General features: G+C 37.2%; 1 protein-coding gene and 1 long non-coding RNA gene across 22 annotated transcripts in view; both read right to left on the bottom strand.

Annotated features, from left to right (window-relative positions):
- LOC110676138 overlaps positions 1-8,045 on the bottom strand; it is a 58,245-nt gene extending 50,200 nt beyond the window's left edge. Inside the window, exon 1 of the long non-coding RNA XR_002500103.1 lies at positions 7,979-8,045. This is a non-coding gene — a long non-coding RNA (uncharacterized LOC110676138). The remainder of the gene's footprint in view (positions 1-7,978) is intronic.
- LOC5569595 (poly(rC)-binding protein 3) overlaps positions 1-21,423 on the bottom strand; it is a 441,652-nt gene that overhangs the window by 290,249 nt on the left and 129,980 nt on the right. The gene's annotated exons all lie outside the window — the stretch shown is intronic.

Raw genomic sequence — 21,423 nt, forward strand, 5'->3', positions numbered from 1 at the left:
ATACGTATAAAAAAATCACATTGAGCAAGTGAATCAAAAATAACGACCGAATTATTTGATTTAATTTTCAAATGTCAAATGTAAGTCGACTTATTTTTATTACATATAGAAATTTCTCACCCTGGGCATAGAATGTTTTCGTGCTTGTCATATGAAATACACAGTTTTGTATTTTTCTAATGATATTTTTGAACATCCCTATCCTTTGCATTTTTTGCTTGTAGCCTCTTCTGGTTATCGATTAATGACAACAATAAAAAGTTGAGTTTTAACAATGCATTTGGAAAAACGATTTTTTTATGCAAACTTTTTATTTTCAGTGTACCTTGAGAGAAAACAAGTTTGAAATTATTCAAAAAATACCAGGTATTTGTAAGTTTCAATTTATTTCAATTTTACAAACATTCACAAAAAATTTACAAAAATGTTTCGAAAGCCATGAACAATTTTCTTGGTATGCGTGTTATGGTCCATGGTTTTAGCCAAGAATAACACCATTTTAATTTCGGAGCTACGAGCTAATACACCAAATACTAAGAGCCATCGGTATCGGACGGGATACGGCAAACCCTCATACAATGATCTAGGACTGTACCACCTGCGAATATGTGCGAATTGCTTGATACTAAGGGGCTATCCATTAATTACGTAAGACATTTTTCGACATTTTTCAACAGTCAGTAGAGAAGAACCCCCGGAAATTAAAAATTCATTAATCCAGAAGAAAGAAATTCGTGAACGATTTTATAACGAAACTTGTTCGCCATACTTCATTAAAAAAAAAATTCACATAACATAAATTCTAGAAATAATACTTTACGCATTTTAGTGATATAGCAGGAGGAGCTCGAGGATAACTATACGATTGTTATTCAGGAAGATTTCAAGGCGGAAACTTCCGCTCGAATAATTTATGTGGAATTCCTGGAATTGTACATTCAAAAGTAGAAGAGAGAGAGTGTAAAATGTAAAACGCATTATGTAAAGTTTAGCCTTTACTTTCCTAAGGTAGCTCCGAAGCATTATTTATTATCGACGAACTCGAGGTGTTCAAATTGCTCCTAGAGCAATGAAACCAGTACATTTTTTTTTTGGCACACTGAAGCGTCATTAGAAGCGTATCAAATTTTACCGCAACTATTATAATTTCAGGTTTTCCAAACTCCCAATGACCGTAGTAACATAGAAAAATAATGCATGGGAGGAAAATAAATATTTTGAGCATCCCTAACGAGGCAGGCTTTTGTAGATCGCGGTACCATTCGCATGCCAAAACCTTTAGTGCTCTGACAATGTTTTTGGTTGCATTTCATTTTGATTTCCTTTGCTCTGATCAAAACAACTTATAACTGATCTAGTTCTTCAGTGTTATCTCTTGGTAGGAACATCCTACCAAAAAATATGCTTCCGTCATTTTGCTCAATGATACAATTTTGACACTTTTTCGACACAAATTTGCTTGCTCAAAACCTACGAAAAACCCTAAATCCAGTTTGTCAGTACAGCAATGTTCAAAGGAATGAAATGTAGTTTTTTTATTAAGTCACTCTGTGCTCGTGGCCACTACTGTGCCGGAATCAGTTGATCTGTAGCTTCTTTACCGATACAGATCTATTTTAACTTATCTATATTTACATCTTCTTTCACTCTCTCCTACTCTTTTACTCTCACACCGAGCAGGTAGGAGAGAGCTCTGCTGTTAGTGAGGCTAGCTGCCTGCGAAGAGGGTCAGTTTGTCTCAGTCACCATCTGATACTGATGGAGGATGGATGTGCTCACCAAAGCACAGTCCTCCGTGAAGGCGTCTTCTGGTGGCTGGACGGGTTTTTTGTGGAGGAGCTGGGAATCGAATCCATGACCTTCCGCTTATGAAACGAAAGCGTAACCTCAAGGCTACAGACCCCCCCCCCCCCCCCCCCCCCCCCCTAACATGCAGTTTTGTGGCATGAATTCTTTTGTAGAAATCTAGCGAATGTGTTTGGGCAGAAATAGTAATTTTGGATGCACTCAAAATTTAGTTTACTAAAAAAACTACGAAAATATTTATATTATTATAACTGTTTGCCAACAAATCGAATTTCCAAATGATGACATGTAATTTCTTTACATAAATTGGATTGTGTAGAAACAGAGCGTATGCTCAGTAGAACGATAAATATTGGATATAGATGTAATGAGTATACACTGAGAGAACACTCATTACATTAGATTACACTCAAAATTTCTTGTACTTAAAATCTAAGAAACATTCATTTTTCAAGACTGTTTGCCAGTAAATCAAAACTCAAAGCGATGACACGTGTATTTTCTATCGAATTATATTTTTACAAGTCATCGCATTGAATTTAGATTCACATAAAATAGACAGTTGCTATAAGAAAGGTTTTCGTAATTTTTAGTGAAAAAAATGAGTACTTATAACCAAAAGGCCTTCGCTATAAAATTTGATTTACCTACAACAGGATAAAATATGGGGGTTTTCATAGTTTTTTTAATACAGTCAACACTCCCTCACTCGATATTGAGTTAATTAATCAAAGTCGGTTTTCAATGCTACCTCGATAGTCTCGATTCATACTAGCTTTGTGTTCTATAACTCGATACCTCCCTAACTCGTTGAGTTGTGTGTATCCATAGCTGTAAGAATTTTGATTATCGCTCCAATATGTGGATATATGCATAATCAATGTTAGAATTTGGATTTCTCTGAATGTTTTATCGAATAAACGCTTCAAATTTGAATTTACATGTAAAAATAGGAGCTTTCTTAGTTATTTTGAGTTGTTGAAATTTTGAGTGTAACGACAATTTCCACTCATGATCACTAGATTTCCATCCTTATTAATAAAAACTGCATAATTTAGTTTTACTAAATATGAGTGATATTTCCAAATATAAGAAATGAATGTTGTGTTTGAAATGATACAAATTAAAAATACATAAAAATAATGTTTATGTCTCATAAGTTACATTAATACTGTTTCTCCATTTTCTATGACAGGGATGTCTACTTTATCTTATCTATATTTTAGCAAACAGAAACTTCCTTAGTCGAGTGATTAGAGTCCGCGGCTACAAAGCAAAGCCATGCTGAAGGTGTCTGGGTTCGATTCTCGGTCGGTCCAGGATCTTTTCGTAATGGAAATTTCCTTGACTTCCCTGAGCATAGAGTATAATCGTACCTGCCACACGATATACGAATGCGAAAATGGCAACTTTGGCAAAGAAAGCTCTTAATTAATAACTGCGGAAGTGCTCACTGAACACTAAGCTGAGAAGCAGGCTCTGTCCCAGTGGGGACATAATGCCAAAAAGAAGAAGCAGAAGAAGCTTTTAATCTGATTCAAATTTCCTTTTTCTAAAATGATTTATTTTACTTTGATATTTGTATTAAAGACACACATCTAAAACAAATAAGTTTGTTCGTATTTTTTTTTAGTTAAAGAAATTTTGAAATCCAAAAATTACTATTTCTGTACCACTAAAACTACTTGTCATTGAGCGATGAGAGTGTGACGTCTGTTTGTCTGTGATTTTATATCTCGGTTCATAGACAAAAAGTTTCGAAAAAAGGTATTTAGTTCTTTTCAGTAATTTAAATTTTGAGTGTAATTCAAAGTTCATATACCTGCTCAAACATGTTCACTGCCCTTCATTGAACAACATTACGGAAGGAAATTTTGAGCTAGGACGTTCATAATAAAAGATAAAATTGATCTAGAACAATCACAAGTAATTTAGATCAAAACCAAAGGGATCAAAATGTAGTGCAACTTATTTCAAAATACTTAGTCGAAGATACTAAACCTCTAGCCTACATATCCAAAGCACTAAAAGTTTCGCCTACCCAAATAAGCCGAGTTAGGGTTGCTCGAAATATTTGTTGTGAAATACATGTGTTATTCTTATTATCCACGATTATTCCAATTTGATACACTAATAGTGGTAAGCTCCATAAAAGTTAATACGCCAATCGCGTATTATCCTCGATTTTACTATAGTAAAATCGAGGATAATACGCGATTGGCGTCGTAACTTCGATGGAGCTACCACCATAAGAGTAGCAAATTTTTCAGTAAGATTTGGCATGATTCTCATGCAGTTTCAGTTAACAAAAAAAAAGTATTGGTAGATGAAAAAACCGAATTTAGTACTATACCATTTAATTCCACTAGAGTTTGTATCCTTTGACAGATACGCGTATTTCGACCTCAACTGTAAGGCCGTCTTCAGTGTCGTGTACTAGACTCGACTTGAAGAAAACCATCGTATGCACACATTATATATTAACACTAGGTATAAACGTATTTCCCTACCCATTATTATTATTTTTATTTTTTTTTGACTTAAAATTTATGAGCTTTAGGTACATTCCATCCCTCTTTTGTTGAAACTTTAAATGCTGAAAGGTACATCACGGGAACGATTAGTAGGTACCAAGTTGAATAGCCATGTATTGCCGTTGCCGTTGTCTCTGTTGAGTAGCGTCGTAGGTACCTGTTTGCAAATTTCCAGACTCTCCGCCACATCCAGTTTCCAAGGAGAAGAAACATTTCTCAAAATTTTGATATCGGCCGTCGTAATTGTATGTCCTTCTGAAAAGATATGTTCTGCCACCTTAGATTTGAAATCGTATGTCATCCCCTTGTCTATCGTCTTCTGAGCTTTTCCTATTTCCGCTAAGTGTTCCTTGAATCTAACCTCGAGAGACCGCTTTGTTTGACCAACGTAGACCTTGCTGCAGTGGGAACAGCTGATTTTGTAAACACCAGCCTTGTTTAGTGTGTTTACCGGATCCTTGGTAGAGCCTAACGAAGTTCTAAGTTGGTTGTCTCTGCTGGAAAATACCAAATCGATTCCGAAATTCCTTAGCTTTGGGCGGAGCTGTTTGCTGATGTGTACGTCGTATGGGATGGAGACTCTCTTCATGGGTTCGGTGATAGGGGTTAGTGTCGTCAAAGCATTCCGAATTCGCTGACCAAGGTTAAACGAGCGGAAGAATGCGAAGCCGACAGGAAGAACAGGCTACATCGGAAAAAACTAGCCTCCATGCGATCCAAGACGACGGAAGTTAACTGCGTTCCTGCTCCGATTATAGAACCCATTGAAGATTTCGTAGTTAACCGTTCGACGCAGCAGTTCACAGTAGAGCAATTGACACACCTCAACAAGGGGTTAGGATATGCGGTGACTACGAAGCCTGATGTGGAGAAAATAATCGTAGACATGGAAACAGCAATCATCCAAAACGTACCAATAAAGGACCAGAACACAACGAGGAACATCGTAGCAAAGGCCATTACAACAGGACAACGAAGCAAGGCAAACAAGGACGAGACGAGGATCGTGAAAGAACTCAAGGATAAACCAGTATTCTACATCAAGGCGGATAAAGGCAACGCAGTCGTCATCATGGACAAGACGGATTACGACGAACAAATGGCGAAAAAGATCAACGAAGGCCCCTACCGACATTTGAGAGTGGATCCACTACCCGGACTCATCAAGCTCACGGACAAAACCCTGAAGGACTGCAAGGCAATTATTGGCGAGGCTCGTTTGAAAGAGTCAAACCCCATTCTTCCACGGATTAAAGGACTACCGAAGATTCACAAACCAGGAAAGGAAATGCGAGAAATCATCTCGGCCGACGGATCCCCCACTCATAAACTGGCGAAATGGTTAGTCAAGGAATTCCAGAGTATGCCGAATCCATTCCCCACTAGGTCAGTTAAAAACACCCAGGAGTTCTCCCAGAAACTATTAGAGTCAGGACACATCGAGGATGACGAGATGATGGTTTCTTTCGACGTAGCGGCTCTTTTCCCCAGCGTTCCAGTAAAGGATTCCCTAAATCTTCTCGAGGACTGGTTATTACCCCAAAGGACGGATGCAGCATGGAAAGGAAAGGTCAGGACATACATGAGGTTGGCAAGATTGTGCATGGACGAAAACTACTTTCAATTTCGAGGAAATTTCTACAAACAGACGAAAGGAGCCCCCATGGGAAACCCTCTCTCCCCGTTTTTGTGCGAACTATTCATGGCGAATTTTGAGGAAAATTTAAAGAAACAAGGAGTATTACCGGATAAATGGTGGAGATATGTCGACGACATTTTCAGCGTTATCAAGCGGAACGATCTGGCTAAAATTTTGGATACAATCAACAGCGTACACAAGGATATCAAGTTCACCCACGAGGAGGAGAAGGATGGAAAACTATCATTTTTGGATCTACTTGTCACCAGGGAAGAAAGTTCAACTTACAATTTCGAAATCTACAGGAAGCCTACAAACACCCAGCGAGTTATCCCTTACACATCGAATCATTCGTTCCAGCATAAGATGGCAGCGTTTCACCACATGATCCACAGGATGCAGACTCTACCCCTCAGCGAACACGGAAAGACCAAGGAACTGGAATATATCTACGAGACGGCAAGGATTAACGGATACAAGGAAAGGACGATAAAAGCTATCATCGACAAAAAGGAAAGACAGCGAATTCGGAATGCTTTGACGACACTAACCCCTATCACCGAACCCATGAAGAGAGTCTCCATCCCATACGACGTACACATCAGCAAACAGCTCCGCCCAAAGCTAAGGAATTTCGGAATCGATTTGGTATTTTCCAGCAGAGACAACCAACTTAGAACTTCGTTAGGCTCTACCAAGGATCCGGTAAACACACTAAACAAGGCTGGTGTTTACAAAATCAGCTGTTCCCACTGCAGCAAGGTCTACGTTGGTCAAACAAAGCGGTCTCTCGAGGTTAGATTCAAGGAACACTTAGCGGAAATAGGAAAAGCTCAGAAGACGATAGACAAGGGGATGACATACGATTTCAAATCTAAGGTGGCAGAACATATCTTTTCAGAAGGACATACAATTACGACGGCCGATATCAAAATTTTGAGAAATGTTTCTTCTCCTTGGAAACTGGATGTGGCGGAGAGTCTGGAAATTTGCAAACAGGTACCTACGACGCTACTCAACAGAGACAACGGCAACGGCAATACATGGCTATTCAACTTGGTACCTACTAATCGTTCCCGTGATGTACCTTTCAGCATTTAAAGTTTCAACAAAAGAGGGATGGAATGTACCTAAAGCTCATAAATTTTAAGTCAAAAAAAAATAAAAATAATAATAATGGGTAGGGAAATACGTTTATACCTAGTGTTAATATATAATGTGTGCATACGATGGTTTTCTTCAAGTCGAGTCTAGTACACGACACTGAAGACGGCCTTACAGTTGAGGTCGAAATACGCGTATCTGTCAAAGGATACAAACTCTAGTGGAATTAAATGGTATAGTACTAAATTCGGTTTTTTCATCTACTTATAGGTATTCTACTAAACAGCTCGAAGATTTATTATCAAAAAGTATTGGTTTATTTGATCTAAGCGAAATTTGAACACCCCTAGGAATAGTTTCTTCCATTTGAACAAAACTTGAGGATATGGACATGAGATACGTGAAAGAATTTCGAAAATCGGCTGAGTCATCGCTGAGATATAGCCGATAATCCATATAGATGTTTTTGGTCCCGGGGCTCCTAGTGTAAACGTGACCATTTGTTTATAAAAATGGCTGTGACGTTAAAATTCGTTCAGTTTGCTTAAAATGTTTTATATGCAAATGGAGAGGTCCATATGAAATCAAATGATAAATCAGATCTTCATTTTGAAAAAGTTATAGCTGTTTCAATTTCCGGCAGGAATTCTGACAAAATTTAAAACTTGTGGTTTCGAACTTTCCTCATAATATTAAAAGATTGTTAGGTTGAGTAATACTGGACTAATTTTTAGATGATCATACTCTTTTACAGTCAGTACCCCCCCTCGAGCCCAATACTCCTGAACCGATAATTCAAAGCCCTACTCTTTATGCTTGGCCTGCTGAATTTGGTTGGAAAATATTTCATTTTTTTTTTAATTGCCAAGTGTTAATATTTTCATCTTTTACTTACGAAAAGAAATCAAACTGTAATTGTCTGTCGAAAAAAACTGTCGAAATAAGGATCTTCCGTGTCATACCTGAAAAAGAGAGAAGAAAATACGTTATTCATCAAATTCTGGAATTAAATGTAAATGGTTAACAATGATGATAACAATGCAAAACACGTTTATGTCTCAAGTGCCAAAATACCACTATTTACTTAATTTAAGGTTGAATTAATTGCTATTTTCAATAGTATCATAACGTGTTTAAGTTTTGAGATATTGGCTGTTGCAAGTGCAAAATTTGAATATTCCAACCAACTTGCATGCAAGTTTGCCAGTTTGTATGGACATTTATTCGCTTAATTTGCCACATAATTAAAACTTCATGTGTATAGCACAACTTATCAACAAAGTTCATAATACTTTCGAGGCTCAAAGGTTATTTTTATGGATTAGCAAGGTATTCTATTTTTCCATATGAAAGAAACGAATAATTTTGTATGCAGTATGCAAGCATGTTAAAAAAAAGATTGCATATATTTAAAAAATGAATTTTGTAATTTCAACCAAATTATATCTGAAATGAGAGTTGAAGTCTTATTTTACATACTTAATGGATAAGATCACAAAAAAAGTTGGAGAGATCATTGAAGTATTTTATGTTAACATCAAAAGAACCAGTGTTTTATACGTCTTTGGCGACCTGTAGCTAAATATTGTAAAGTGCTGAAACATTTCTAAGAACGACATCAGATTGAGAAACCCCAAATTTACTAGAGACACATAATTTGATCCTTGAGACACACACAAATGTCATTTATGTTACGCTATGTTATCCGCAATCTTCTTCTTTTTTTAAGGTATAACGTCCCAATTTGCACAGAGCCTGCATTTCAGCTAACAGTCCTATGAGCAGTTTCACAATTATTACCTCAGAGCTTCTTTTGCCAATTGAAAATTTTTGATTGAAAACTACTCCATGCAATTCAGTCGAGAAAATTTCCAACTCCAAAAGAATGATCCCCGACCGAAGCCGGGATTTGAACTCGTCACCATGGTCTTGCTGAATATCTGTATCGTATCTATACTCGATTGGAAAGCTCTGCTTCTCTGGTATTTGTCACTGCAGAAAGCAAAAAGTTGTTTCCTTAGAGAAATAAACATTGGTAGTTTTTTCTCCTCCCATCATATCTTTCAAAGGTTTCAGGTGTTTGCACAACCGTTAGCGCTGCCGTTCGTCTAAGAAGGAAATACAGAAATGTCATCCATGCCAAATACGTTCGCCCATACTGTGTCGTCGTCGCTCGCATGATTGCGCATCAGTACCTTTAGTATGTATGTCTCCTGCAACGACCAACCTACGTCGGGCACAAACGACAAACGCGGTTTTCGTACCATATTTGTACTGTTATTAGTCGAATGAGGACCATCCATGACAGAACCTGTCGAAGCCCCTACTTCTGCGAACCGAACAGAAACATGCCACGATAAATAATTGATATTACAGCATCCATCAGCAGCGCTGGCGATGCGTTGCCACGGAGAGAATATACCGTATGATGGTGGAATCTTCTGTTTTTTCCCTGGATATTACTCGACCAGTTGTCAGAAACAAGTATATAACAGAATGTGTAATTTTGATATGATTTTTATATCATCAATCATTTCCTAAACATGTTCAAATAAACACAAATTAAAACAAATTGATCACTATAGAAAACAAGAATATAACAATTTCTATCATAATTGTGACAAAAACACAATGAAATGTGTTTTAAAAATTGTTAAAATAGTATAAGTTAAAAAATCAAACAAAAACAAAATTGCATCCATTTTTGTTATGTTGAAATGCTTTTGTTATCATCTTGGAATGCGCTTCTGGTCGGGTACGAAATCTATTGAATAGAATTCCTCTGAGACGAATCAGCCACCCGACATGTAATGTGATGGCGTAACGCGTGGACCGACGTCGGGAAAAAGTCCGGCTGGGCTCCGCGGAGAAGGTACCAACCATGGCTTCCCTGTATGGGCATTGGTGGGTTTGTACCGTACGAAGGTATTCAAATGTCATGCCGCGTGATGGAGGCGAAATCAACAAGCAGAATAAGACGTGAGTTTGAAGAAATTGATACCCTTCGTAATTGTTTTCGATGGAATAATAAGACGTGGTACTAGAAGGAGCCTAAAAACACATGATTGTATCGAGGAATTAACAACATCATGGAGAGCAAAGAATATGTACAATTGAAATTTAAGTTTAACATGGACTAGATGAAGAGAAGAAAAAGTATTTCGCAGCAATGCCATGCTGAAGGTGTCTGGGTTCGATTCCCGGTTGGTCCAGGATCTTTTCGTAATAAAAATTTCCATTCCCTGGGCATTTAGTATCATCGTACCTGCCATACAATATACGAATGCAACATGGCAATTTTGGCAATGAAAGCTCTCAGTTAATAACTGTGGAAGTGCTCAGTTGAGAAGCAGGGTTTGTCCTAATGAGGACGTAATGCTATGAAGAAGAAGAAAAAGAAGAAGAGACCTTTAGTCTGAAAAAAACAAGAACTAAAAAAAATAAAATGAAACGAAACAAGAACCAAACAGAGACTAAACAAGAATCAAGAGATTAAAATGAAACTTAACAGACACTGTTTGTTACGCTGTGAGAATTAAGTAAAAATAACAATTTTTCATCCAGTATTAGCAAAAAACTTGAGCCCAGCATCAAACGAACAAAGTGCGTGTATTTCAACCGAACGCACACTCCGAATCAATCTCCCTCATCTGTCAGTCAAGAACTTTCCAGTTTCTCGTGCAATTCGCACAAATCGATTCCATAAATTCATGAGATAACGGTCTTAGCTCCCACATTCGCCCAGAGCCCCCTCTATTCCACCAACATACCAACATTTGTTTGATATGGCCCAACAGCAGTACACGATGCGGACGTCATGAAACGCTTGCCAACAGAGTCACAGAAAGAGAGAGAGTTCTGTCTGCCATTGTTGTTTGATTTTCCATTTCAATGATTGTTTTTCCAGCGACAGAACTGGGCGGTTCATTTTTCCAAATTGGTCGCCCAAAAACTCAGGCAAGTGGAAAGCAAGACACATGGCAACACACTTGGCAATACGTCCCCACTGGGACAGAGCCAGTTTCTGAGCTTGCTAAGATTACTTCCACAGTTATTAAGTGTGAACTTTTTTTTAGTAAAAGTTGCCATTTTCGCATTCGTATATCGTGTCTCAGGCACGATGATACTCTATGACCAGGGAAGTCATTACGAAAAGATCCTGGACCAACCGGGAATCGAACCCAGACACTTTCTTCGCAGCCGCGATCTTTACCACTAGGCTAACAAAACCCCTTCCCGCCCTACACACGATCGAACTTTTGTCGCCCCATCCGCTTACGTTTCCATCAGAGGAAAAAATTGAAAAATAAAAGAAATGATTGATTCAATCGCTTTTGGATTTGGGAGGCTGAGCCAAATTGAAGAACTTATCGGTGTGTGCTTTAAGAGCGGAAATTTTGCTGACCATCCCCCATATTTCGTGCAAGATAGCAACTTTTCGGTTGTTCAATCTGGATTGGCCCGGGGGGCAATATTCGTCGGAAAAGAAGAAAACAAACATCCTTTTGAACCCACTGACTGTATACTTCGCTGTTGACGGTTTCGTCTCTCAGGCGTTATGGCTTTCAGTATTTCTGTCCGGTCTATTTTTTACGCCCATTTGCCTTTGTCCGATCTTTTAATTATGGGAAATGAAGCAGCTTGCGTAAACATGACTCCCCGGTGCGGTGCGGCTTGAGGCGATTGTTCGAAACCAAAAGAAATCCTTTTGAATCAGGATTCGTTCGGGTGATTTCAAATTTGGATTTTAAGGCATCGCTGCACAGAAAGGGAAAATAGTCAATAAATTGAGGTGATAAGGTGCGGAAATTTGAATTATTTTTGTTGACTGAAAATTAGTTTTTGAGACGCATTTTGCGATTCTGCCACTAATAATTGGATGTTTAGTATAAAATGTTTTTGGTACAACATTAACATATTAATCTCGAATTCGACTCCTGATAGTATCATATTTGATTCCCAAGCTTTATTGGTACTAGTGATTCACTGCTCTTATTTGAATAAATCCTTCAACGGCTATTAGTAACAACCGCACCACATCCTCCATCACTAATTGAAGCTGGTTGGCAAACAAAACCACACCCCCTCCACCTGAAATTCGCCGAAAAAACACTCAATTATTCATTAAATCGATTTCCAATCGACGTTCTTCAGCCGAGATTAGCTCCAAACAACAATATGTTTCCTATTTTTTGTTCCTGCGTGTATATGTGTGCGTGCGTGCGTTTTTGAATATGGTTTAGGCCATCATACGAAGCAAACCGCAAAACTTCAAAACGCACGCAAAAGCCATATCCGCCCGTGCGTGTGCTGCCGAATTTGAGCTCCCTGTCATGAAATTCAAATTACCTATCAGCACACACACCCGCTCATACATAATTGCAATGCGAGCGCGCCTAGGCACTAGCTGGATTAAACTTTTCAAATATAATCCCTCACATAAAATGCGCATTTACGATGATGGCTTTCCCGGCCCAAAACCGCAGCCTGTCCGCCACCTCGTGGCGAAAGCGTGCGGTTGCGAATTGTTTATTGTAGTTTGCCTGCCCGCCATTGTTGTGGTGCGCTTAGCTTTCCCAGGGACGACCATCGTAGACTTCTATTTTGACGGACAGGGATTTTATCACTCTCCAGTTACAGACGCCAAAGCCAACGCCACGAAACGGAGTCGCGAAAGGAAAACTTTCTCCCAAGCGCAGGGCTGGTAGCGACTGGGTGTCTTGGAAGTAGGAACTCTGACTTAAAAAAATGAGACATAAAGGAAATCAAAAGAGACCAAAAAGAGCATGAGAATGAGCTTGATTGACAGCCCGCAATCACTACACCTACAACGGAGAACAGCTGAACTTACATAAGAAACCAACAGACGCTATTCAGGATCAGTAGCATCTTCAATGTGTAAGTACTGGTGCTCTAATGTTGGTCAATTTGGGAATAGGAGAGAAATGTTGACGTGTTATTTGTTTTATGGAAACCGAGGAGTCCTCTGCACTTCCACAAGTAAACACTGAGAGTTTGGATATAAGAAAGGGTTGGCTGAAGGATTCCCAAGATTGTTTGAAAGATTTCCGAAAAACAGGGCTAGTAGTGTCTTAAAAATAGGAACTATAGAGATCTCATGCTTGAAAGAAGTGATCAAACTAGAATGATATATAGACCATACAAGAACTATGATATATGAGTTTTTAAAAGATTTTTTTTAGAAATGATATTTCTTTTTCCAGGAACATCATCAGAAACTTATTCAGGTATTTGCCCAAAATACTTCGAAGATATCTTCAAAAAATCACGTATCGATTGTTTAACGGTCTTATGATGGAATTCCTTTATGAAATTCGTTACATTTGAGGATTCAACCTGAATCATTTTAAGTTTAACTGCAAATATTGCTTCGCAGACTCCACCATTATTTTTTCAGGAATTTCTCCAAAGATTCTTTCACAAAATTCTCAAAATATTCCTTGGTCTTCCAGGAGTTCGCGAAAGGATTTCTGCATCGATTTCCTTAGGATTTCGCCCAAGATTTTCCGTTTCGGAAATCTTCCTGAATTCAACCTGTATTTTCTTCAGCGATGCCTCCACTTACTTCTCAAAAATTCCTACGGATTTTTCGTTCAGAACGTTTTTAGATTTCAACCAGAAAATTTTCTAAGTATATCATTGAGAAATTACTTCAAAGACTACTCTCAAAAATATTAGGGTGTCTACTCATTTACTAAAATGAAATTCCCTGATATTTCCGGTTTTTACAGGTTTTACAAAAAAAAATCCAGGCTTAAGAAGTACTGTAATTTTATAAGTCTTAAGCTAGTTTTAAAATGTTTTCGATTTAATAACTATTTATACACTTTTAAACATTATTTAAAGCATGCTGAAGCTATTCCAATATCCAATATTACAATATGAAGGTGCTAACAATACCAAACCGTAAACTGAACGGAACTTTCAAGTACATCAGTATGCTTCTTCTTGAAAGTATTTTTAGTACAGATTATGTACCATTAATTTCCATAGGTCGTTTGGATAACTAAGACAGCTTCAGGGGCGCAAAAGTAAAACTTTATTTGGATTTGTGGCAACATTTTGCAATAAATACTAAGTTCACCGATGCATTAGCAAGTAATCATACAGTTATGATCTGCAAAAAAGTCATTTTTTTTTCCAATATCTCAAATTGATTCTTGTTTATAGTCAAATGCTACATATTTGGGTACATATAAACCCATCTTAATTACTACAAATAATGTATAAAACTTTTGGATCTCGGCTCCATTTTTTTTTTTTCGGATAATAGAAACACGGATTTTTAAGCCCCTGGGTAATCGCGTCCGACCGAATAACATTTAACTGTGGTAATTTAAATAAATGATGATTTTTTTTACACTTAAAAAGTTCTAAAATAATCATACTTGTTACGAAATTTTGAATTCAAAGTTGTTTAAATTCCAGATTACTCTTCGAAAGTTTTTCTGATATCAAATATTTCCCAATAATTTTAAAAAAATGTGCAAGAAACAGCACTGGTGGTGACTCAGTTTCTTGAAAAAAGGAAATTTAGAAAACTCTTTCCAGAAAAAAGAGACTAAAAAGTAACCAAAAGGAGACAACAGTAATAAAAAAAAAACAAAACGAAGCCTAACAAGAACCAGGATAAAATAGTTACACCAAACATTTCTCTGAGAATATTTTTAAAACTTTTTTTTTTAATTTATCGTGACATTACGACGACATACCAGCAAATCTGGTATATGCCAGTAAAGGACAAACATTCACTGATATATTACGCTGACATTACGAGATGAATGGATTGATATATTTATTTGAGATTTTCACTCGAATTTTCCTAAGGAATTCCTCCAAAAATTTTGTTTTGAATATCTCAAAATAAAACAAAAAAAAAATGCCTCAGGGCTTCCATCAGAAATTTGTTCATATATTTTTCGAAAAAGCCCTCAGTCCTCTAGGATTCCTCCGGTGATTATCCAATCATTTTTTTATAGAACATCTTCAAAGACTACCGTTTGAAACATGTTGTAATATTCAACAAGAAACTTCTACAGATGTCTCCAAGGATTGCTCAGGATTTTCTACAAAATTGTCCTTTAGAATTTTTTTAAGATTTAAACTACAAATTTCTCTGAGGATACCTTCAGAAATTACTATAGAGATTGCCCCTAAGATTTCTTCGGTAATTCTTCCAATCATTCTAAGAGATTTCTCAAGGAAGTTTTCTAAACTTCCTTCAAGGAAATTTGAATGAAATATACCAGAAAGATGAGAAATTGTTGAGGAAAAGTCGTGGTCCTAAAGCAAATCTTAGAATACCTTTTGTTACAGTTACTTATGTAATTTCTTAGGGCACCGTTGATGAAAGATGATTTTCAGGAAGACTCACTCTTGAACAACTTTTAGAAGATTTCCAAGATTATTTTTAGGAAATTCAGAAGTCCTAGGATAGTCTTGGTTCAAAGTACTCCATGAGAAAATTACTAGAGGTAGTAACGTTGAAATGCTCAAGGACTTGCTGAGACCAATTCTGGAGGGATTCCTGTAAGCATCCTATGTACAATTGCTGAAGGAATTGGTAGAGGAATTTCTTGAAGAATTCCTGGTATAATTTTCCTAGTGGAGAAACCACTAGGATAATTCCTGAAGCTGTTTTCGAGAAGTATGAGAAGCCATTTTGCATCTCAATTATTTGCAAGCAAGATAAAGAGAAAAAGAGACTTGAGAGACTATTTTGGTTAAAATAGATACTTCAGACAGCTTTCATAAAAAATAGAGACTTTTCAGACTTGCATAAAAATGGTATCTAAAAAGAAACCTGCTACCAGCCTTAGATATGTTAATCCTTTACTGAATAAATATGAAGACATTAACAACATCAATCATGTTTTGGTAAGCTGATAAAATTTCATACTCGAAAGGATCCTCACTAAACAGCTCATATAGTGATCTGAGAGCGGCGCAGCCGAATTTTTTCGAATAAAGAGAGTTTTCTGGCAAACAATGGTAGCTCTGCGCTCTGACGCAAAAATCCTATTCATGATAACAACGTACAAAGAGTATGATTTTTAGTGCTTTGGTGCATCTGATGAAATGGGTTCGTACATTTGACAAAAGATGCGGTAGGCTAGCAGAAAACTCAAAATTTTCTACTAAATGAGACTACGAAACCATTTCGTTACAACGGATGATTTTGTTGAGCAATCGATCAACTTCGTAATGCTGAACATTTTGTTTTATCTAATTTTAGTAGCGTTAGTAAAAAACAAACGAAAATAATATGAAAACACACATTCACGAATTGTAAAGCGTGTATTTTACGAATATTTCATAAAGTTGCTGAATCGCGAGTTTGTGTCAAAGTACAGATATTTTGTAAGGTTATATGTACGTAATCTTGATTTACCAAGTGATATTAGTAAAAATACGAAGAGCTGTTTCCAGTGCTTGAAAAAATAATCAATTCTGGATCATATCCTGCGGGTTTTTATGAACGGATTCCTTGGAAAAGAATTAGTGGAATAATTGCTGCAGTAGTACTGGTGTGAAACTTCAAATGAACTTTTTCAAAATTCCATGCAGATTTAACTTGAAAAATAACTCAATAATAGTTTAGAAGAGCCACCGGAATAATTCATGGATGAAAAGCTGAAGAAATTCATAGAAAAACCTCTGGAGGAACCTCATGAACAAACTAAAGTTAGGCGACGGACCTGGTGTAGTGGTTAGAAAACATGCTTCTCACGCCGAGGACCTGGGATCGAATCCCCAAGATAGTCATTTATAACAAAAAATGTTATAGTGACGACTTCCTTCGGAAAGGGAGTAAAGTCGTTGAACTCGAGATGAGCTAGCCCAGGGCTTTTAAATCTCGGTAATAAAGATACAAAAAAAACTAAAGTTGAATTGATTGAGGGGCTCCTTGAAGTATTCTTAATATATTTTTTCGAACAATTACTGACTTTTTGAGTAATTTCTGTGAGTCACCGGAATGAATCAATATGAAAATTCTCGGAAGAATAACTGGAAAATCCTCTTGGAATATGTTGTATGGTTTCTTGGGAAAACCATGCACGATTTTTTCCAAAAAAACTGGAACCAACATTTGTGGATTTTCTTGGAAGAACTCAAATAGGAATCTTTGGAAGATCTCATAGAGTATGTAATGGAGAAATCGATTCAATGTAACATCTGTGGAGTTACTAAGAGCGCTGGATTTTTTGAAGGATTTCTTGGAGCAAATTTAGAAGAAACTTTAAAATATTCCAGAAGGCATCTCTGGACAAATCACTAGAAGAAGTCCTATTGTTTTTACTTGAGGAATTTGAGAAGAAAATTTTGAAAAACCAGTGATGGTTTCTCTGGAACATTTATATTTTGCTCCTGGATTCACTGATCTTGGAACTAGGGGAACAAGTGACTCAACAAAATATTTTGCCTAAATTGAAAAGAATAATAAAAGACGTTCTATTCAATATAAAGACCTTTTAGAGACTTGCATCGAAATAGTGATCAAGTCTCAAAAAAGTCATCTGCTCCCAGCCCTGTAAGCAAGGATTCCGTTTAGTCGTCGTCAAGGTCTGGGGTCCGCCTTCCGATAACGGCGCCGCTTCGAGAAAAACATCGTGTATTTGCTGCTGTGCTGTAACGAGATATTAAGCCCTTAATCTGCCGGTTTTTAAAATATGTCTGTAATCTGCCACCCGCACAGAACACACACGTGGTGTAAAGGAAAGAACGGAACCGAACTGTTCCTTAATACTTTTCCTCCATTGGTTTGGAGCGTATCCTGTACAGTACACAACCGAACGAACGAACCCCGGAAAGCCGGGTGTGAACCAGAATCCGGATGTTTCACACAAACACCAACAAAAAGATGCTTATTACTTTTGCTCGGGTCCCGAGTGGTGTCGAAGGACACAATATGAATTTAGACGATATAACGATGAAAACGAAAATGTTAATTTTGATTTCAGCATTTGATAGTACAACATTAACTAATCGTGAAAAAAAATTAAATTTCATATCAGCTCTGACGCAAAAACAATGTAAAATTACATCTTTTGTACGTAAAATAGCAGCTGGTGAAGTATGAGAAGAAGGTTTTATCCCTGTTATGGCGTTACGCCAGAAAGAAGATGTCTGAAAACCAGTTTTGCAATCGTTTAAACCCAAACGAAATAAAAAAAATTTGGCGTGATTAAAGCTATCAACAGATTTTGATTTTGATTTTGTAAATGTACCAGTTATGGCCAAAGTGGTTCCTTATTTCACCATACGAAAAATTTCAAACTTTTTCACATTTTGAACCTTTTAAATGTTTTAACATCAAGATAGATTGCTGTCTTACTACTTGAATACACAGAATAATAAAGAAATAATATAATTGAGTTATCAGAAATGTCGAAATAGGGAACCACTATGTCCATAACTGGTACACCTAACCTATTTAAATGTTAAACAAATATTCAAAAACTATTCAAATATCATAGACATAGATAAAAACTCAAAACAATGCCAAAGAACTATGGAGTAATGTTTAATATGATCTGGATGGCTACTAGTTCAACAATTAGGTACATTGATTTAAATTTCAAAATTTTATTTCGGTTTTGCTATAACTTTGTCGTTAGTTATTGCTCAGGTTGCCGTTCCGAGTGAAACTAATCCCCAGTAAGTGTTTACCGAGCAGGATGTACAAAAAAGCTTTGGGTTCTTGCCCACATTTACTGGGAGGCGACCATGCTGGTGGTAAAGTTTACAAAAAAAAAACAAGTTTACTTGGGCTTGCTTGACACCAGGATGATGGTGACCACCACTAGATTGGGTTCAAAAAAAAGTAGTTATGGCATGGTTTGCATGTGGTGATGCCGCACGTGGCCATAATGGTGTCTAAAATTGTGCTCCATAAATAAATTAATCGACCATTTATGTAATGGGACAAGGCAAGCAAAATTTAAGCATTTTTAACCACTTGTTGTGCTTGTGAGACAGATCAAGCATCTCTGCCACCTTCCTCAGTCAGGAAAATATTATAAGTTATGGAGGAGCTTGATGAAAGCTCATAATTGAGTGCATGTTAGAGTGCAATTTCAAATGACAACAATCTTTTTGGCTGTTACGAAAAGATTTAGAAATATCTTTGCACTACTAATAAATAATACGTCAATTTTTAATGTTTGTATGATTTAAATGTTAAATAAAACGAGCTCACCAATTTATACTTTAAAACTAGGTAACAAAAACATTGTCAGGGTTTGAACGTATGAAATTGGTCCTGCTCCACTTGGTCAAACCACCTAGCTCGTTGCGCTCCCCTTCGTCTTGTACCGGCCGGATTTTTAGGTGAACACCATTTTTTGCGGGATTGTTGTCCGGCATTCTCACAACGTGTCCCGCCCATCGTACCCTTCCAGCTTTGGCGACTTTCTGGATACTGGGTTCACCGTAGAGTTGTGCAAGCTCGTGGTTCATCCTTCTCCTCCATACGCTGTTCTCACATACTCCGGCGAAGATCGCCCTATGCACACGTCGTTCAAAAACTCCTAGCGCTTGCAGGTCCTCTTCGAGCATTGTCCACGTCTCATGCCCGTAGAGGACTACCGGTCTTATTAGCGTCTTGTACATGGTACACTTAGTACGGAAGTGAAGTTTACCAGACCGCAAGGTCTTGTGGAGTCCGTAGTAAGCACGACTTCCGGCAATGATACGTCTTCGAATTTCTCTGCTGCAGTTGTTATCCGACGTTATCAATGATCCGAGGTAGACAAATTCGTCCACCACCTCGAACTCATCCAGGCGTATCTACAGTGATCGATTTCTCTTCGTCGATTTTCTCTTATTACACGGAATTCAATCGGGTTTAGATACATTTTACGGTGCAGTACGATGAAGGATGATTAGTACTTTCTACTGAGTCAAAAATAGCTGTCGGAAACAGTCGCCAGACCAAGTTATTAGATAAAAAGAAAATATATCACTGCAGTTACGCCCTTATGATACTGAACGCGAGAATTCAATAAAAATAAAATGAATTCAATGCAAAATAAACGGTAATGAAATATGTAACGAACTCATCAAACTTCAATGCCGTACAGTTTAACTGATTCATTCGGTTATGAAATGGAGTAAATTGTGGTACATAACACACTTATCAGGAACGATCTAATAGTCTTCTGAATTTGTAATATATGATGTCACAAAATATTATGTTGACTCAATAACTTATAAACACAAATCCTTTGTATCAACATGTCATGACATGAAAACCTGTCAACCCTCAGCCTACAGCAACAGCATTCCCGGGGTATGAACTGAGAATGTTTCTATCACATTCAGAGAGCGACAGCTCGAGTGCAGATTCCGGCAAAACATCAATTCAAAAAAGGTTTATGCTTTATACTTGAATTTTCTTCGCCTTTTGAGCCCATCTCTCTGAATGTCACATCTGAAAAGGCAGCTCAAAGCTTCCCCGCCCATACTCGATGACAGTAGCAAGCACGCGCCCAACCGTTGAGCTGTGCCTATAGAGCAGTTCCAGTTTGAAATGCAAATCGTGTGGATGCGACCTTCTACAAATCGAATCAAGTTTTGTACAATTATTAGAGGCGATCTAAAATGACACCTAACATTTTTTTTTCCATTTTTTAAGACTACCTTTTGAAATGGTAAGAGAAGGATTTCTCGCTTAAATTCACAAAAATTTTCTATGTAACATAAGAGTTTCTTTCCTCTCTCGTTCTCTTTCAATTATACCAGAACAATGCTAAAGCTTTTGGAAAGTTTTTGGAAAGCCTTCATACAAAAAACGCTACATACATGGACCAGTTATTCAAAAATAGAAAGTAAAGTTAGGCGAGTTTTACAAGTTTTTACAATTTTGAAATGCATGACTTAAACGATGGAAGAAAATGAAAAAAAAAATACACTGAAAAAAAACATGGTGAATAAATGTTAGTTTATATATAAATCCGATTTTCTCAAAACCATACCCTTCAGTTTTTTTATATTTATCCTATCCAAATTGAGAGGAAATTTTGTATTGAATCTGTTTTTGATATCAAATATACCAATGATTTGCTATGTATTTGACTAGCAATATGGCCAAGTTAACCTCTCTACCAGCAGCTTCATTTTTTACCGCAAAAAACATCAAGTAACTAACTCTTTTGTTTTTAAATATGTTTGCAGCATATTTTCACAAGTTTTCAAAAATTTCTTCTTGTTGAAAATTTCATATTGATATTAATCATTGGTAATCTGGTGTTAAAGATATTCCGATATTCCTTGGAGGTGCGACATTCTCCATATACAATATCTTCGGCGGCCGTTTTG

This window comes from Aedes aegypti, chromosome 2 (genome assembly GCF_002204515.2).
Source record: "Aedes aegypti strain LVP_AGWG chromosome 2, AaegL5.0 Primary Assembly, whole genome shotgun sequence".
Taxonomy (NCBI): Eukaryota; Metazoa; Arthropoda; class Insecta; order Diptera; family Culicidae; genus Aedes; species Aedes aegypti.